Here is a 17,264-nt window from a genome sequence, read left to right on the forward strand (position 1 = left end):
TCTTCATAGGAGACCAGACTGAGAGCGAAGGGGTCAGCGGGGCTGGAGCCGTTGTTGGCTGGAGTGACTTTAAGCGGCCGCGCAGCGCATTCCTGACGCCGGATTACCGCGGATTACCGCGGCCGGCGGGGCGACCGTTTGTGTCACGTAACTTGTGTCACGAACTACTTTTTAAATTAAAAAAAAACAACGTGTTATGGTTGAGTTATGTAACGTGTTGACTTATGTAAAGAAACTGCAACAAAGTTTAGAAGTGGTGCACAACGTCACTCGTGCCAGGAATTTTTTTTAACTATGTAGCGGGCTACTTCTATACGCGGAGACGTCACCTGGTGCTGGTCCGTTTGTGCCAGAGTTGCCAGTTCGTCCGGGTCCGGGCTGTGGTTGCTGCTGTGATAGTTTTACGTTCCGATCCACACAGTTCGTTCCCTCGTTGCTTCGGCCACGGTTTAGTTACGAAGTCAGCATGCTGAGCGTGGATATGTGCATCAGCGCGTGTGCGACACTGTGACTTTGTTGCGCATTTGTGCATAGAGCCTTTCTTCCTTGACTATGTGTGTGTGTGTGAACACGTGAGTGCGTCATGCCGAACAAGTGTTGTGTACCTCGTGGTCGCGGGAACTACAAGAATGGTTCCAAAGTACGGATATTCCGATTTCCGAAGGATGAAGAGTTGCGTCAAAAATGGATTCGCGCTATACCGCGGGAAAACTTCCTACCAACAGAGAACACGAGGGTGAGTAGTTTTTCAGTTTTTTTGTTTTGCATATTCCATTCAGGGAAAGATGCACTGCAGTTATTAGAGAGGCATTACCAATTTTTGAATATTTATTTGCTAGGCACAAGCTCAGCAGTACTGCTAACGATTAAAATTTAAAGCAGGGGTGTAAAGCACTAGCCACAAAACGTGTTTAGTTACTTACGCGAAGACTATGTTTTTCTTCAGGTCTGTGAGCTTCACTTCCACCCGGAAGACATCACAACCGAAACATCGTATACAGACGACTAGACTGGGCGAACAGTCACTGCCCGCATGCGCGCCTACTCCCAGGGGCAATTCCGTCGATGTTCCCCGACTGCCCCAAGTATCTGACCTCACAGCGCAGCGCGCGAGAAGCTCCCGAGACAAAACGATTGTGCCTGGAGTCAAGCGCACTGCAAGCTCTTCAGCAATCGGATGAGACATTCCAACATGAAGTTGAAGAGGACAGAATTCAGTCGCTCAAAGACCTGGCGGACTACGTGAGATGCAATTCGTCGGCTTTCTCGCACGCAATAGAAGCGAACGAACGCCTCATCCTGCTGCACATCGTTGACGAGGATGCCCCGAGCATTAAATATTCCTTCACGATCAAGCAGGATTTGAGCATAGTCTTTCATTATTTGAAGGCCCCGACTCAGAAGCTCGGACGTAACATCTCGATTCCCGATGTAGCGTCAGGTAAGAGAGAAGTTATGGATGTCCTTGAGGCTATTTAGAAATGGGACCGCGACCTGATTTCGACAGCTACCACCTCGAAGGGAGATACTGTAGAAATTGTGCGTGCGCTGCTTGCCAAGCTGTGTGAAAAACAAGAAGAGGACGATGTCCACACAGTCAAGTTTTTGATCGCGCAGCTCAACCTTTTGTCCGAGAAAAAGGTGCGAAGACGCTACTCGCCCGACGTCATGGTGTTCGCCTGCCTACTTTTTACCATTTCGCCTGACGCTTACCGGTACATCCGCAGCTCCGGACACATCATTCTTCCGCATCCTGTAACCATCCGATCAGTATGCTCCTCATACAAAATGAACCCTCAGCTTGAGCACCAGCCGTCTACCTTTCTGAGATACATGGCGAAGAGGATATCGGACCTGGACGATCGCCAACGCGTTGTTACGCTAATGGTGGGCGAAATCCACATGAAGCCTTTTTTTTAGTACAAAGGCGGAAACATCACTGGCATTGCGCACAACTCACCAGAGGCGGCAAACAGCGCTCTTGTTTTTATGGTTCAGAGCCTCACGTCAAAATTCAAAGAGGTAGCCCATATAGTGCCTGTCCGCTCTGCAGACGGGACGTTCCTGCACGAGGTGCTGAAAGAAGTCATTTTTGGTTTGGAGAAGATTGGCTACAAAGTTGTATGCGTAGTAACCGACAGCAGCAAAATCAACAGGAAAGCTATGGAGCATTTTGATCTGTCTTCTCCAACTTGCTCGTCTTCGGAGACTCGCTTTGTTTATGAGCATCCGTGGGATCCAGCAAGGCCATTGTTTTTTGTGATAGACCCAGTTCATATTTTGAAGTGCATCCGAAACAACTGGCTGAAGCAAAGTAATGACCAGCGGTGCTTTTTTTTCCCGAGATGGATTCAGAACACACAACCCAGCGGCGCATGTTGACGGCATCATTTCAAACCATCAGAGATGTGTACAACGCTGAGGTTGGTCAGCTACTCAGGCATGCTCACACTCTGACTCGGAAAGGGCACTTTCCGACGGATATTGAAAAACAAAATGTAAAACTTGCGCTGCAGATATTGCACAACTCCCTCCCTCCCACCCGGCGAGCCCTTCAATCGAAGCACAACCTTCAGTTTGTTGAGGGAACCGCGGCTTTCATTGATATTGTCACGAAGACAAGGACGATGCAGTTGTGTTGAATGAGAAACACGTTTATTGGAGCGAACTTGTGCTCCCCTAACAACTCAAAAGAATACAGAGGCGGCAAAGCAGCGGTCAACAAAGTGACTTGCACAGGCGAGTGTCGTCGCATCGAATGCCCCGGCGTCCGCACTGCAGGCTTTTAAGTGCGAATGCACTTTATAAGCGACCCCAAACCATCCACCGCCGGCGGCGTTGGCGTCCGCAGTGCTCCTCTATATTTGAAAAAGAAACAGCATCCGGCGCCAGGTTTCGATCCGAGGACTTTGCGGCCGCAGCGCGACGCTCTACCGACCAAGCCACGGACGCGACGGTGATATCAGTGTTAGACGCGCCTTATATCTTTAACGCATTCAAACTACGTCGTCAGCGGCGTGCGTTGGCGACTCAGCGGCGTTATAGCGGCTTGATAACTGCGTGGTGTACACGTGATACTACAAACCCGATGGAAGAGATGGAAGAGAAGGCGGCGAGGCGGTGGGCTGCGGGGGCCGAGCGCAAGCGCCGCAAGCGGGCCGACAACCGTGCATTCGCACTTTCACATTCTCCCCCTCGGGAAATGCGGGGGAATTTTTTTATCTTTTGGCGCGCGTGGTTCTCGAAACGTCGATTCGCATCGAGAACATAGTAGATCCAAGAAGATTATTCTGGGCTGTTCACGTTAGATCGGAATGCTCTCCCTATCACAACAGATAACACATGCGGCACAGAAAGAAAGAATGGAACACGCGCTTCCCTTGGCGCAGAGATAACACAGACCGGCGCAGCCGGGCGGCAAAAGCAACACACAAATAAACAAACCCAATGTATGGTTCGCGGCATTACCCCCCCCCCCCCTCTAAGAGTGCATCGACCCGATGCTAACATAAGCGACAGTCCGAACAAATGAAAATAAAAGTTCGTCATCGTCCGTAAAAAGGTTTTAAGCGAACCACGTGGACGACTTCAGGCCGCGTGCGTCGTCGTGATGTGCCGGAGTCACCATCGGGGATCACTTCGTAGGTAAGTTCGCCAACACGTCGTAGAATCTGGTAGGGTCCGAAATACCGTCGCAGGAGCTTCTCACTGAGTCCGCGTCGTCGGATGGGAGTCCAAACCCACACACGATCCCCTGGTTGGTACTCGGCGTCTCGGCGTCGGAGGTTGTAGCGGCCCGCATCCACCAGCTGCTGGTCCGTTATACGAACTCGAGCGAGCTGGCGGGCCTCCTCCGCACGTTGAAGATATCCGTGGACGTCGGCGTTGAGGTCGTCGTCTTCTACGTGCGGAAGCATGGCGTCGAGCATCGTAGTCGGCCTTCTACCGTAGACAAGCTCGAACGGCGTCAGCTGTGTCGTCTCCTGGATAGCCGTGTTGTACGCAAACGTGACATACGGGAGCACTTCGTCCCAAGTCTTATGTTCAACGTCAACGTACATTGACAGCATATCTGCGATTGTCTTGTTCAGACGTTCTGTTAGTCCGTTCGTTTGGGGGTGGTACGCCGTCGTTCTTCGGTGATCCGTGTTGCTGTAGCGTAATACTCCTTGCATCAGCTCCGCAGTAAATGCCGTTCCGCGGTCTGTGATTAGGACTTCCGGGGCTCCATGTCGCAGCACAACTTGGCTTATAAAGAACTTCGCCACTTCTTCTGCAGTCCCCCTCGGAAGAGCGGCGGTCTCTGCGTAGCGCGTCGAAACGGCGCTTTTCGACTCCCGTATGCGAAACGGCACTTTTCAGGCTTCAGCGTCAACCCCGACGTACGAATGGCCTCGAGTACAGACTCCAACCTTGCAAGGTGTTCGTCGAAAGTCCGGGCGAATACCACTACGTCGTCGAGGTATACGAGGCAGGTGTGCCACTTAAGGCCAGCTAGCACAGTGTCCATGACTCTTTGAAACGTCGCTGGTGCTGTGCACAGCCCAAACGGCATCACCTTGAACTCGTATAGGCCGTCTGGGGTTATAAATGCAGTCTTCTCTCGGTCTCTCTCGTCCACTTCAATTTGCCAGTAGCCGGTCTTCAGGTCCATCGATGAGAAGTACTTCGCGTGGCAGAGGTGGTCGAGGGCGTCGTCGATTCGGGGGAGGGGGTACACGTCCTTTTTCGTGATTTTGTTCAGTCGCCGGTAGTCAACGCAAAACCTTAATGTGCCGTCTTTTTTCTTTACGAGTACGACGGGCGCAGCCCAGGGGCTTTTCGATGGCTGTATAATGTCATCGCTCAGCATGTCGTCGACTTGAGTCCAGATGGCTTCCCGTTCGTGTGAAGAGACGCGGTACGGTGACTGTCGGGTAGGTCGGGCTCCATCTTCGGTTATTATTCGGTGCTTCGCTAGAGGGGTCTGACGTAGTTTTGCGCTCGACGAAAAATATTCGCTATAGCGACGAAGCAAAGCCAATAATTTTTTCCGTTGTTCTTGCGGTAGCGCCGGATTCACGTCGAATGGCTGCGGGAGCTTGAATGTTTCTACGGGTGCGCGTTCAAAGTCGGCGACTGCGATCACATCACTTGCTTCTTGCGTTTCTTCGAGGAACGCAATTGCAGCTCCCTTGTTTAAATGCTGGCACTCTTCGGTGAAATTAGTGACCAAAACGTGAGATTGGCGTTGCTTAAAGTGGGCAATGCCTCTTGCGACGGAGACACCGCGGTCGAGAAGCAACCTTCGATCACTCTCTACGATAGCGTCGATGTCAGAAGCAGCATCCTCACAGTATACGGCGATCATCAGGCTTGCGCGGGGTGGCAGGGTGATGTGATCGTCGGCGATCCTGACAGCAGCACGGTGATCGGGGTTCGGCTGCGGTGTCGTGGAGTGATTGGAGGAAAATGTTATCGACTTGGTCTGCAGATCAATTATTGCGCCGTTGTCCGTCAAAAAGTCCATTCCGAGAATCACGTCGCGGGAGCAGTTAGGCAGAACGACGAACGCCGCAGGGTACGTTGTGCCGTCTATGGTGACGCGCGATGTGCACGTTCCACTTGGCGTCACGAGGTGGCCTCCTGCTGTGCGTATGTGCGGACCGTCCCATCTGGTCATAACTTTCTTCAGTTTAGACGCAAATGGTCCGCTCATTACCGAATAGTCAGCTCCCGTGTCTACGAGGGCGACTACGTCAAAGCCGTCGATGGACACCTTGACGTCAGATGCAGTCGTCCTCGAGTTCCGGGTTCGTCGGGGCGTCGTATCTCTGCTTGTACGTGTTGATGGTCGGGCACTGTGCATCGTCGTTGTCGTCGTCTTCTCAACGGACGTCTCGGTCAGGTCGGGTACGCGTCGCGCCGTGTAGCTGTCGTCGTGTTCGGGAGTCTCGTCAGGGTTAGGTCGGGTCGTCGGGATGAGGGCATGTCGTGAATCACTGTCTTCAGCGCGTCCTTGCGTCGTTGGAGGTTTTCTAGTTATTCGCCGTAGAGCAACTTCACCTCCAGAAGTTGCCGCCTTTAGTTTCCCCCGCGTGGGCTGGTGGACCTTCCACGGGCGAAGTCAGCGTTGCTACGGCGGTTCGGCGATTGGTAGGGTTAGGGCGACGGCGAACGGTTGAAACGCGCTGGGCCACGGCTGGTTTCAGATAGATACTTGTCGGTCTCACGTGGTCGTTGGCCAGGGAGAGGGCGAGGTGCGTCGACGGAGAAACCACGCAGTCCGAGTCTCTTGTATGGGCAGCGACGGTAAATGTGGTCGGCCTCTCCGCAGTGGTAGCACAGAGGACGGTTATCGGGAGTTCGCCATACGTCCGTCTTCCTCGGCGTCTGGTTTCGGGCTACCGGGGGTCGGGCGGGTGACAGTGGGCGGCGGTACGGCGGGGCCTCTTGACGGCGTGTTGGAGCAGGGCGGGGTCGACGAACAGCCGCGGAGTATGTCATAGCTTGTGGCTCTCGGGGTACCTCGGATGGCGTAGAAGTTCCCAACGCTTGTTGCACTTCTTCTTTAATCACGTCGGTGAGGGAAGCGACTTGGGGCTGCGGCGGCGTTGGGAGAAGTTTCCGCAGCTCCTCTCTCACTATTGCGCGGATAGTCTCGCGTAGGCTGTCGGCCGGGATCCGCGTGCTGCCAAAGTCGTTCGCATTGGCCGCGCCAACAAAGTTACGGTCATACTGCTTAGCACGCATTTCGAGGGCTTTCTCAATGGTGCTGGCTTCGGTCACGAATTCGGCGACGGTTTTGGGCAGATTTCGGACAAGTCCAGCAAACAGTTCCTCCTTCACTCCGCGCATTAAGAAGCGCAACTTCTTTTCTTCCGTCATTTCGGGGTCCGCGCGGCGAAATAGCTGCTTCATCTCCTCAACGAAGATCACGACACCTTCGTTGGGGTGTTGCGTGCGCGTTTCCAACATAAGGGCGGCTCTTTCTTTCCGCACGACGGTAGTGAAGGTCTTAGTAAACTCGCTTTTGAACTGAGCCCAGTTTGTCAAGGAGCTCTCGTGGTTCTCGAACCAAGTGCGAGCCGAATCTTCCAAGTAAAAGAAAACGTGCCGGAACGTTTCTGCGTCGTCCCACCTGTTGAATTTCCGGACGCACTCCAGTTTCTCCAACCATTCTTCTGGGTCTTCTGCGGGGGCTCCTCGGAACGATGGCGGTTCCCGGGGCTGCTGCAGGACGATTGGCGACGTTGTTTCTTGCACCATGGTGTTGGTTGCAGCGTTCCTTTTCTTGGGCCCTTCTGGCATCAAACCGAACTCGGGCGGTAAATCTTGCAGGCGGGGGCTGGCTCTTGTTGGACTGGCTTGGCGGCTTTTCGAGGTTGTAGTGGGCATGAAGGGTGCGTACCCCGCACCTCCACCAGATGTCACGAAGACAAGGACGATGCAGTTGTGTTGAATGAGAAACACGTTTATTGGAGCGAACTTGTGCTCCCCTAACAACTCAAAAGAATACAGAGGCGGCGAAGCAGCGGTCAACAAAGTGACTTGCACAGGCGAGTGTCGTCGAATCGAATGCCCCGGCGTCCGCACTGCAGGCTTTTTATCTTTTGGCGCGCGTGGTTCTCGAAACGTCGATTCGCATCGAGAACGTAGTAGATCCAAGAAGATTATTCTGGGCTGTTCACGTTAGATCGGAATGCTCTCCCTATCACAACAGATAACACATGCGGCACAGAAAGAAAGAATGGAACACGCGCTTCCCTTGGCGCAGAGATAACACAGACCGGCGCAGCCGGGCGGCAAAAGCAAAACACAAATAAACAAACCCAATGTATGGTTCGCGGCAATATTGTGCTGACGTGGTGGAGGATTGCGAATGTCCAGACACCATGCAAGGGGAAAAGGCTGAGGGATGAGCTCGAAAGCCCGGTGTCTTCTCTAGATGATCCGCAAGTGGACTTCCTATACAACCTTTTGGACTGGCTGGACGAGTGAAAGAATCGAACTGCGCAGTACGACAGCGGCAAGTTGACCAAGGAAACTCACGCTGCTCTCCACCAAACAACTCATGGACTCGTGGAAATTGCTAGGTACTGCCTCACCGAGCTCAACATGCTCTACGTCCTGTTTGGCAAGATTTAAACCGACAGCCTGGAAGACCGCTTTGGGAAATACAGGCAACTCGCAGGCTCGCAGTACCACATGTCCATACGACAAATCTACGAGGGCGAAAACAAGATGCGTTTGCAAAGCACGCTGCCGACTGTCAGTAAACCTTCCCAGCACGAGAGTCACAGAGACGAGCAGTGGGAAGACCTTGACCGAAACGAGGGTGCAGCACGCGCTAACTACAATGTGGTTGTCACGCAAGACACCTTATCTAAGAGGAAGGACATCCTTCCGGTATTGGTGTACGTGGCAGGATACTCCGTTTACTTCACCTTGAGAAGGCTGAAATGCGAGAAGTGCAGGGACATCTTAACCATTGACAAGGAAGTCACTGTCTCTGTGGAGGATCCCAACTATGACCTTGTGAAGGAGCTTGACCGAGGAGGACTTGTAGATCCCTCAATATTTACTGTCAACGCCGTTGCACACATCTACGCAGTCGTTGAGGAATTGTCAAGACGAGACGACTTCTTAACCATTTCCAATCAGCGTCAAGTGGCGACAGATCTCACCGTGGATCTACTCACTGAGGATGACCCTTCTGATTTCGATGGATGTGATGCTGGACACACGAAGGAGATTGTCCTTAAGTACATTTCGTGGTGCAGTTCGAAAATTTTGCTGAAAAACTTCTGCTCCAGAATGAATGATGACATTCGTGACGCCAGTGAAAAATCGAAGAAAAGGAAGCTTCAAACACTGAGCAAAAAGTAGAATGGGTGTGGTTTTCTCCCCGGAATAAATCGTACTTGATGATCAAGATGTTGAAATCATTCGTCTGATTCTCTCGATCGCCGTGGCGGTAAAGCTAGAACATCAAAACTTTCACAAGCCGGATGCAGTACTTTGTTACTCCGTGGAACAATGCTAGGATGCTCAGTAAGATTTTTTCCACAAATCCTTTATTCGGTCTAATTTAGCCGCCGCAACTGCGAACGCGGGAGCGTTGGTTCTGCTAAAACGTGCACGAAACAATGTCTTTCCGCCGCATTCGCCGGCGTAAATGGGCCCCCACCCTCTGACGTCACCGCGGCAGCCCTACGGCCTTGAAATGTAGTCGGTGTTGAGTGAGGGCGGAGTGGCGAGCGTGAGTGCGAGTGCGCGTGGTGAGGGCGGAGTGACGAGTGCGAGTGCAAGTGAGTGCGTTAGGATAAATATATTTCTTTGATTGAGTGCGAGTGAGATGCATCCAGTTTTGCCGAGCTATGGTTCAAATACATAACGAAGGCAAACCCCGTGTGTTAGTTGGTGCTGCAAAAATCAATGAAAATTTTGAAATTCAGCAAAGTGAGCCGGTGATTGATAAATTTCGAATATTATTTTTTTGCTTCAGCAAAGATAAAATGAAACCTTGAATTAAAATGAATGAATTAGCCTTACAGGACGTAGGGGGATTTTGTTGGCAGTGATAGACTCCAGCTTGAAAAAGCCGCGAAAACCAGAAACACGGGCCAGCGCAGATGAGACAGAAGTGAACACAAAAATGTGGAACATAAAATCAGCCAATGACTTCTTTAAAAGGCAATGTTAACAGCGTTTTTTTACCTCAAGACTCTTCTTTCCCTTGCGTGTTTGAAGTAGAGTATTTAGGGAACGCATTTTTGGTATGCGGCCAATATTTCCCACTTTACAAGCGTACCCATTACACCTTTCTCCACATTATGTCTTCAAATTAAACATGCCTAAACAACCTCTTTTTATTGACGTCAAGACAGAAAAAATGCTTCTTTGTTACGCGTTCATGATGTTACACTGCAAAGCGACAAAAACCGCTCCACCGGGCTTAATATTTTCCGAAATACGAAGAGGGGTCCTGGAAGACTCAACAGCTAACAATTGCAGCATAGGTTGGTACAAGCAGTGAGTTATCTCCAAACAATGCACGAACGATTCGCGAGAAACGGAAGGAGGGAGTGAAGTAAGGATGGAAGCAAGGAAGAAAGGAACGGGGGAAGGAAGGAAGGAACGTAGTCAGGAAGGATCAAACGAAGGAAGGATGGAAGGAAAGAAGGAGGGAAGGAGTGAAGAAAGGAGTAAACAATGCAAGAGAGACTGGGAAATTACCAAGGGAAGCGGGCGGTGGAAGAGTATTCCCCCCGAGATCGACCACAGTCGCCCCTCTTGAGGCGGTGTGACGAATCACTCTAAGTGTGGCTGCCGCTATGCAAAGGACGCAAGACAAGCGCGGGCCACAAAATAAAAAACGAATATGATTACTTGTCTGCAGTTAGGAATGCCTGGTTACCTCTATTTGTGTATTTCGTCGAGGATCGTGATAATCAGGGGCCCTTGCAGAATAAACGAGCATCATTAGTTCGGTGAGACATCGTTGCTACGGCCATGGCTTGCCACGTGAAATATGTTAATAACCTAGCGTCGACCAGTGTATCGAACCGGAGAAATGCCAGATCGGTTCGGGTTCTGGTTCAAGTGCATTGATTTCGTTCCTGTTCGACAAAATCATGCACCGAACCGGTTAGCAAGCTTGAGCCTGTTCACGAACATGTTCGCACATATTAACGAAATGCGAAAAAAAGTTTGGTTGTTTAAAATTGTCATATAACCCAGAAACAATTTCTCAACAAAATACCGCATTTCTTCAATGAACATGATGCAATAATGTGGTCCACTTTAAACAATTACGCCGGGATTAGGAAAACGCGCCAGCCACTCTTTCACCCAGCCTACATGTCGTTACCAATTTCCTAGGTGTACATAACGCCATTGCCCTAAAGACATGACTGTGGCATGTCGTGGTTTTGGTGCCTCTTGCTCTGGTGTTGTTGTGCCTCAACGGAGAGTTAACACCCTGCTTACTCTGCTTTAAATATTTTGTCGACGTTTTGTGGCAAAAAATTTGAACTTTTTTTGCTTTTTCTTATTCTTTTCAGGTGAAAACAATGTCCTTGAAGCCATAATGGAGTTGAGAGAGTTCCGAAAGGGAAGTTGCTTAGAATAAGGCAATGTTGGGCTTTATTTTCATGTTCCATTTAATGTCACAGGGCAATCGTTTAAGGAGACGCCCACAACAGACACCGACCATGCCTTGCGACGCATTTGGAATTGAACTTACTATTACGACAACCAAAAGAGAATACTACCTGCATCCTTATACCCAAACAATCTAAAAAACACTTACCTGTAACCCGTACGCACGCATGCACAACAGAGATTCCATGCGTCTGTGAAGGGCAGCTTTTCGTGTACAAGAGATTACAGTACGAAAGATTGCAGTGGCAGTCTGAAATCAAATGTATGATGCCCAACGCTAGGAACACCACCAAACCTCTCAATCTTTCAGAAATCGCTTCCAAATCTCTCTCAAACTTCTCTGAAATCTCTCTCAGGCTTACAATCTCTCAAATTTCGAATTGGCACTCTATATTTTCCAATGGCACGTCTCTTCTATTATACCCCCGTTGTGCGCGTCTTTGAAGCTTATATTGTTCCCCCTCCTCTTTCGTAACGGCGGAAAAACGACCGATTTTGAGTGCTTCCACAAAACTATTTCTTTATCTTGAGCTATTGGACACATTTAGCATTGCTATGCATGGAATAGTAGCTTATAGATTGCTCTTACTAACACATCAAAGCAGTTTTGTGAAAGGTACAATTACTTACAGTTTATTAGTGAAATAATATAAAAATGCACAAAAAGTATACACGCAAACTATATAGGCGATTGTAATGAGCCTAAAATTATTTTAGGAATTCGAAGATACACAAATTGTTCCTACATTCCTTGGCTATGATTCAATATATATATATCAGCACTGTACACTAAGGTTGGTATTTTTGTTGGCCCGTCAACCTAGCGAAACTGACGGCTGTGCCCGTTTTCGAAGCCACTCGAGTGCAACTCGGTCATGCATCCAAGCCCACTTTTTGTGTTCTGACACAAAATCCCTTTCTCTCTAGAGGTAAAAAACCAGAAGAAAAAAATTGACCGCGTATATGCTCCTTTCGTTGCAAATGCCGTCAAAAGACGATAGTCTTTATCGGCTTTTGCGAAGTAAATGCCTCCCTTCGCTTTCCCGCTCACCTCTCATGTTGTTCCTCTTGCGTCGCGCTCCTCCCAAGGTAAAGACGCCAAATGTTTGCTTAAACCATTTTAAATTTCCCGCGTTCCACTGCTCCGAACCGGGTGTCTCGATGCGAACGCTGCCGTACGGCGAAGACGAGCGTTAATCGAGACGCCCTACTTCAACGTTTATAGAACCGCGTTTCCCTACTCCACGTGCATTGCAAGCAGAACGTGAAACCTATATAGTGGAACCTTGCGTAACTGTTGCCGGTTGATTTCTTAAAATGGCGCCAGAAGCTATAGTGGCGCGGGCGACAGCAGGCAACGGCGGAGTGAATTCTTTTTCTGCAGTTGATGAAGTATTTAATTTCGCAAAAGTCAAGCCTGTTTGATTTTCTATAAAGGAACACTGCAAATATCACTTCTGTATTGATTTGTTGTCTCATATTTGCGTAATGTCTTGTTCTTCTTCAACAATGTTGACAAGTATGAACATTACACCGGACATAGACGGGTAGATTTAGCTGTGACTATATAAGACTATTGCGCAGGCATTGTTTTGCTTTGGCCGGTTGGCTGAATCGAGTCACAGACAGACAGACGGACAGACAGACATACAGACCTACAGAAAGACCAAAATTTCTGGGTTTAAGTTGCCCAAGAAAGGCTATCGTCTTTAAAAATCCAGCGCTCTTGAGAAGTGTCGCGCATCGCTCCGTAGCGGTAATCTGACACGAGTGCCAGGCTATCATGAAGGTGATAACGCGATATGACGCTGCGAATTTGGCAGAATATTCCCACCGTACCTTGTCGCTCAAACCACGGATAGCTAGGTATGGTAGGTAATAGCAACCGCCTAATTCCCCCAAGACATCGCGACGTCCCACAGGGAGGCCAGGACAGGTTCGACCTTCCGACAGGGCGACGACAGGCTCCGAAGTCCCAGGATGGACCAGGGGCTTTATTGGCCGAAGGGTGTAGTGCGCCGTAAAAGCTACAGCAGGGCCAAGAGCTATACTCCTATAACAGTGCGCGCCTCAGTGACCGGCTCCTTAACAGCTGGGATCGCCGAGGCTGCACGTGGGCCGCTAGCGAGGTAGGCCATATATGCCTACCCGCGCGTCCAATGACGGGCCGAAGTCGCCGTGCCAAACGAGGCGGCGGCAAAGCGCTTGCCGGCCAGCGTCTCCCTTCGAGTCGTAGTTCCCCCCCCCCCCCCCCCCCCCCCCAAGTGGACTTCCCTATTGGCCGCGTGCGTGCGCAGATCAGGCGCGACGGCGGCGATGGGGCAGTTCTCGCCCTCTTGCGCCCCGGCCCGCGAGACGACTGAGGGACGGGACGAAGCATGCCTCGTGACGCGCGCCGCGCGCACGACGGGGTAAAGAATAGGCCTAAAGGATCCACAAAGTTTTATGTATATTTTTCAGCGTGAGCTACACTAGCCGAGGTTGAGCAGTTTCGCGTGGACCTTGAAGGGCCGTGCTGCGCAAGCGCGAGGAGCATTGGATTGGATTGGATGGGATTGGCTAGGCTTGGATTGGATTTGAATTGCAATGAATTGGATTAAATTGAATTGTATTGGATTGGAAATAAAATCCAATTGGAGTACGGGTGTGTAGAGAATTGGGTCTGCACATTCGGCGGTCTGCGCATTCCAGAGGAGTGACGTCAAAGCCGCGGCAGGCGCACTGGCGCTGGCGGGTGCCCAGCTGTGCGCCTCCGTTGCGCAGTAGCCCAGTCTGACGGTGCGCCGGAGCTGCTTGATAGCCGCTTGACTTGGCTCCTGGAGAGCCGTGCTGCGCATGCGCGAGGAGCAGTGACTGGACTGGACTGGACTGGAATGGAGTGGATTGGATCGGATTGGATTGGATCGTAAATCGTTTTATCAGCAGTAAGCATGCTAATCAGCTAATCCTTGACAACAACGAAATATAAGAATCACCAGCCTAACTTTAGCTCACGCTATGTATATCCTAGCATAGCCGAGCTAAGTCACTGCTAATTGTTTTTATGTGCGAGACCATTTCAGCCGTGACAGAGGGACTGTGGCCGCACCTTACCAGGGAATTAAGCCATTGCGATTATGTACAGTCCTTGTCAAGATTTATCAGGCAAAGCCGAAAGTGCGCAGTCCGCGAAAATTTCAATGTACAAGCTTCCATCCCGATCTAGGCTGAAACGTTTTATGCAGGAAAGCTAGAGAAGTTACTTTTCTTTCTTACTGTGATGAAATATTTTGACTCATCTAAAAGTACAGTTTACTTTTTGAATTGTTTGTGGTGCAGTAGGGTTAGGTTTGGCCTGCAAAATTTTTACAAAGGCTGTAGCTGTCTTGTTGCCTCGGTTGTATCGTTTTCATTTATCCAGTTTTGAATCGCGACGCGAATCAACTCAGCCTACAACGTAGTCTTTCCCTCATAAATATTAGCGTAAAATTAGCCAGTTCTTAACCCTTTAAGGTGGCTCTAAAGATTACAAAGAAAATAAAGATCGCGTAACTAAACATTACACGTAAAGTGGGGCAAAACATGAGCTTTTTTCTACAACATGCGCGTTGTCCCACTGCGCACTGGAAATTTTTATTTCTACCAAACTGCCGGCAATAAACAGTGTTTTTAAGTAGACGAGTGATAATTCCCAGGCAATCTGGCACAAAAAGGTGACTGGTAAGTTATCAAACAGTTGATGCTTATTACTTTTTTGGACCCGCTCCTTTACGCGACACGACACCGAGGGTGCTTCCACTGGCGCGCCATATTCGCCGCTAACTTTGGGCTCCTCGTGTTCCTTGCGCTCTTTTCTCACTGCGACTGGAACATCAGTCCGAGATTGAATAAATTAAATGTACACAAATATCTCCTCTGCCCTTCGTAGTCAACCTCAAGCTCGAATGCCCATATAAACAGAAAGAACAGTTGACAGAACTACGCAGTTATTCGCAAAACCGTTGGGTTATTCCAAGCGGGAAACTTCCCCAAGGATGTTTTGCCACAACCTTAACTTGGCAGGTTCATTTCCTATATACATTGGCTTGTAACTAAATGTTGTTCAACAGGCTCTGTAAGCGACATTTTCTGGGTCTCGATGTTCTAGGCACCTCTAAGATTTGAAAACAGACAGAAATAGTCAGCAGCGCAACCGTAACAAAGAATTTGTGCTCCCTGTAAGGCAATTATCCAGGTAGCTTGGTTTAGAACACTGTAACTCCGCCAATCGCGCTGCACATGGACGTGAGATATTGCACATGGACGTGAATTGCACACGGACGTGAGATAGTGAGTTCACTGGGCCCGTTAATTATTCCCATCTCAACTCGAACTTCAGAATAAATGCTTAAATAGCTGCCTGTATGAGACTTCCATTTGAATATTTGCGGTTATACCTGTACGCTTACAAAGTCTAAGAAACGTTTGGCTTTCCAAATACAGTAAAATTTCCGACGCTTCTGTAATGAACGGGGGGGCAGTGAAATGCTGCTAGCTTCTCAAGTCATCACGCAAATTCAGTTGTGCGTCATGTCAAGAAGCGACTGAAACTGCTTCCATCGACCGAATTCGCTAAGATTGGTGCTTCCAGATTTTCTCTTATCTCTGTTTTTCTTCGCTGTACAAAGTCATCCTCGGGAAAGAGCTTCAAATAAAGCACGGCATTATTAAAACGGCTCATTATTTCGTCGCTCAGTAATCCTAGAGAAGTCGCTGCTTTTTCCTTTCAGCGTAGTAAAGGTACACGAAACGTTGAGGTACACAACTACAGCACATCACTCCTGTCTACGCGTTTTATGCGCACATAAAACTCGAAATAGACAAGACGCCCGCAACTAGTGTGGATTCAAACGCTACAGGTCATCGGAGAATCCACCGTCGCAGCTCCGCGATGTGACCACAAGGAGAAAAGGAGAGGGAAATGAAACTGGGGACGAGAAAAAAGGGAGTGAGAGGAGCGAAATAAGCGCAAAGAACAAAATGGAAGAACGAGGAACTGAAACACTGGTTAACGTCCCATTGAGCGAACAGAGGACCCTGCACGCTGACAACATCCTACCTGTTTTCAGACAGACGTATACCCTTCAAGAAGCAAGGTGAGGCTTCGTCGACCTTTGAAACTGCGGCGGGAAACGCCTGTAGCCGAAAAAATTCTCTACTGTAAGCGGGAGGCATACTTTATGTGCTGAGAGATATTAAGAGGGGTGCTTCTGAGTGGGGGACTCTACACAGTTCTGTGAGAGGCGCTCTACAAGCAGCGCTGTTACCCACACCGATAGTGAAGGAGGGAGCTCTCGTTAAGCCAACGCCTACACTGACAGGAGACAAAATAGGGTGACGTTAAACGTCTCCTGGAAGCATGTAGATATTGCAGGCCGGGGTCGGGCGAGTACAGGCGACAGTTTGTGAGAATCACCTGGAGTGTGATTTTGCTGGTGATGGAACAGAGCGGCCTTGAAGCGTCATGGCATCATGGTGGCGTGCAGCCCAATTGGGCACTTTAATCGGCATAGTGAACTCATCACAAGGGAAGCCGCAGTAGCTTAGGAGCCGCTGGAAAATAATATCGTACCCAAGCGTGAATACGACGTTATCAGTACACTGTATCGAGGTCTCCTGCTGCCTGTCAGCTGGAAACCAAAACAAGTTGCTTACCCCACTCTACGTATATATAGATAAAAGTTCATATGTAATCTGTCAATGCAAAAAACATTTTTGGCGATCTTAGGACGTGTAGTGAGTCGGAATGTTAGCCCATTAATAAAGTGCAAGATTTCTTTTTTTTTTTTCTCTCATACTATATGGGGCATTGAGATTGGTGTCTGGGTATGAATAATTTACATGTCACCCCATGTACGAGACTTCAAGGCCTTTATCGTCATTACACGGACGAAACTATACTATTTTAGTATTGCACTCACCATAATGGAGAACCCGCCGGCACATTACTGACATGTTCAAATTGCTTTTGTTGAGCCAGGATGCTGCAGCCGGTCTGCGCTTCGTAATGGAAGGCTGCGGAATAATTTAGGCCTAAGGAGGGAGCCTACGAGCACTGAAATGTAGTGCACGGTCGAGTTTCTGAGCACCGCCTTAACCAG

The 17,264-nt window shown here is 49.6% G+C and overlaps 1 pseudogene; it reads left to right on the forward strand.

Moving 5' to 3' along the window:
• Positions 1-1,989: 1,989 nt before the first annotated feature.
• Positions 1,990-8,868, forward strand: LOC144175714 (uncharacterized; annotated as a pseudogene).
• Positions 8,869-17,264: the final 8,396 nt, after the last annotated feature.

Source organism: Haemaphysalis longicornis, unplaced genomic scaffold (assembly GCF_048455015.1).
Source record: "Haemaphysalis longicornis isolate Haplotype H1 unplaced genomic scaffold, Haemaphysalis longicornis Haplotype H1 scaffold_3, whole genome shotgun sequence".
In the NCBI taxonomy this organism is placed as follows: Eukaryota; Metazoa; Arthropoda; class Arachnida; order Ixodida; family Ixodidae; genus Haemaphysalis; species Haemaphysalis longicornis.